The sequence below is a fragment of the Pongo abelii genome, chromosome 2, assembly GCF_028885655.2.
Source record: "Pongo abelii isolate AG06213 chromosome 2, NHGRI_mPonAbe1-v2.0_pri, whole genome shotgun sequence".
Classification (NCBI taxonomy): domain Eukaryota; kingdom Metazoa; phylum Chordata; class Mammalia; order Primates; family Hominidae; genus Pongo; species Pongo abelii.
This window is the reverse complement of record NC_085928.1, coordinates 190,532,256-190,535,131: the sequence shown is the minus strand read 5'-3', so window position 1 is coordinate 190,535,131 and position 2,876 is coordinate 190,532,256. Positions and strand designations below refer to the sequence as shown.

At 36.6% G+C, this 2,876-nt stretch overlaps 1 non-coding gene across 1 annotated transcript; it reads right to left on the bottom strand.

Annotated features, from left to right (window-relative positions):
* Window positions 1–2,141: 2,141 nt before the first annotated feature.
* LOC112132886 (U8 small nucleolar RNA) lies at window positions 2,142–2,277 on the bottom strand. The gene has a single exon (XR_002914588.1). It is a non-coding gene; the product is annotated as a U8 small nucleolar RNA (small nucleolar RNA).
* Between the last annotated feature and the right edge of the window lie 599 nt (window positions 2,278–2,876).

Sequence of the window (2,876 nt, the reverse complement as noted above, 5' to 3'; positions counted from 1 at the left end):
GCTGTCAGTGGGAATGTAAATTAGTTCAGCCACTATGGAAAGCAGTTTGGAGATTTCTCAAAGAACTGAAAACTGAACCACCATTCAACTCAGCAATCCCCTTCCAGGTTATATACCCAAAAGAAAATAAGTTATTCTACCAAAGAGGCACATGCATGCATATGTTTGTTGCAGCACCATTCATAGTAGTAAAGACATGGAATCAACCTAGGTGCCCATCACCAGTGGGTGGGATAAAGAAAATATGGCACATACGTACCGTGAAATAGTATGTAGCTGTAAAAAAGAATGAAATCCCATCCTTTGCAGCAACATGAATGCAGCTGAAGGCCATTATCCTAAGCAAATTGACACAGGAACAGAAAACCAAATATTGCATGTTCTCACTCATAAGTTAGAGCTAAACATTGGGCACTCAGGGACATAAAGATGGGACCAATAGACACTCTGGACTACTTGAAGTGTGAGGGAGATGGGTTGAAAAACTACCTATTGGGTACTGTTCTCAGTATTTGGGTGATGGGATCAATCATACCCCAAACCTCAGAATCATGCAATATGGTCATGCATATGACCAGGTAACAAACCTGCACATGTACCCTCTGTTTCTAAAATAAAAGTTGAAATCATTAAAAAATAAAATAAAATGAAGTTATTGGCCTTTATATTTACCAAGATTCTTTTATTTGAAACATGTATATTATTGAAAGTTAAAGACTATGAGTGCATTTTTATTTCATATGTTAATTTGCAAGTAGAATTAATGGTAGGTGTGAATTTTGTAATCTCATTATTGGGCTCATATCGTACTTTCACATTTTTAGCAAGTAACATTGAGATTGATCTGAGACTTGAAACAAGTACTCTCAATATTTGAGAAAATATTTTCATGTAAAATGCTGACTAGGACCATTTTAATATGAAGTTTTGTCTCTAATAATTCAAAATATGCTATTGATTAGTTTTAAAATTCCAGACTAGCAAAGTCAGGACTGAACATATCAAGGTATCAAATACTTTACTGTCAGTCTACCTCATACTTCTAACTCCACCTCTGGCTTTGTCTGACATCAGGGTCAGACTCTTACTGACATTTGTGAAGGATAGAAAGTGGCTTCATTAGAATCTTCAAAGGAAACCAGAGTAAAATAAGAGACAAAGGGGTTCCTTAGAGAACAGAATTACCACAACAAATGAAAGAGTCTGTCACAATGGGAAGAGAGAATTGATGTAGGGGACAAATGTGAGGCTGCTTTTAAATTTACACAGCTCAGACTTCTGTGGTCACTTATGACCCTGGAAAAGAGATAGTTATGTGCCGAAGTTAAAAGCACTTTATTACTATGAGCCCAAACATTTCTGCTGTCAGATTCCTTCTCCCTTCTCATGGAAGGGATGAAAATGTGGACATCATTTCTCTACCAGTCAGAGAGAGGTGAGGACTGGAGGTCAAGATTGGGTTAACACCAAGGTATTGGTGACCAGAATAAAGTATCAGGTGGTGTTTATGACAGGAACTTGGAGGCAGGTAGGATGTCATCCCAAGCATCAGAATTTGAGAAGATAGACACTCCAAAGGATGTCAAAGGCCATTGACACCATGCGGGTTCTATGCCAAGCAGAATTAGCTAAGAGGAATGTAAAGTGCCAGAGCATAAGGATAGCAGACAGAGGAAGCTGTGGAAATTCTATGTGAGATAGTCCCCATCCACTTTGGAGTATCTAAGAGACATCAGAAAAGATGGAAGCCTTGCCATTTGGTAGGTGAGAACTATTAATCTAGTGGCATTGGCAAAAAGGATTGAAGTAGCTATACTTAAGATCCACGAGCAGGTTGTAACTAGAGAGTCACTTAAGTTAAACTATATTTTATAAAATGAATTTTAAAAATCCTACTAATTTGGTTGATAAGATCATCATTTATATAGAAAAAACCCTATAATTAACCAAAATTGGAAGAGCAGTTTATTTCATATTACAGACATAATTGACTATTTCACAGTTTGTAGCTTTGTTCCATATTTCAAAACCTGGGGTCCCAGGTTAATCAAAGGGTCATCAGGTGCTCCTTGCGACTATTGATCACCCACATCCCATATTTTAGCCATAAACCTCTAATATATATTTTTTTTTCAGGAAGAATAACATAGGAATAATCAGGATATTGTAAGTCATGATTACACAGAGACTTTAATCATGTATCATGTGAACTCCAATTATCATGTTCTAATCTGCCCTTCAGAAGGAGAAACAGATAAGGATTATTCCACCTGACCATAACTCCAAGATATCGTTATGGTATCTTTGTTACATTTATTCCTGCTCTTTGTCTTGATTTTCTTTATTTAGTTTGGCAAGCTTCTGCTCTTTGGCTATCTTGCTGCCATCTCCCTGTGAACAGATCAAGGGTTTTACACAGACATTGGATATGTGCTATGGATAAGTTTGCTTTGTGTTCTTGTCTTCTTATTTAACCATTTAACAGAAGGGCCTCTTCAGGGCTACATGTGCAGCTTTGAAAGAGTTTAATTTACTTACATTCATTTTGAAGTTCTGAAAAATTACTATTGTGCTCATTTGATTTTTTTCTCTATAGGGTTCTCCCCTTCTTTTGTGTTTAGAGGAAAGATAAATTGAAGGAATATAGAGGGAAGGGGAAGAAACCATTTCTTTTTGTTTTTTAATTTTATTTTTATTTTTATTATTTTATTTTATTATTATTATACTTTAAGTTTTAGGGTACTTGTGCACAACGTGCAGGTTTGTTACATATGTATACATGTGCCATGTTGGTGTGCCGCACACATTAACTCGTGATTTAGCATTAGGTATATCTCCTAATGCTATCCCTCCCCCTTCCCCCCACCCCACAACAG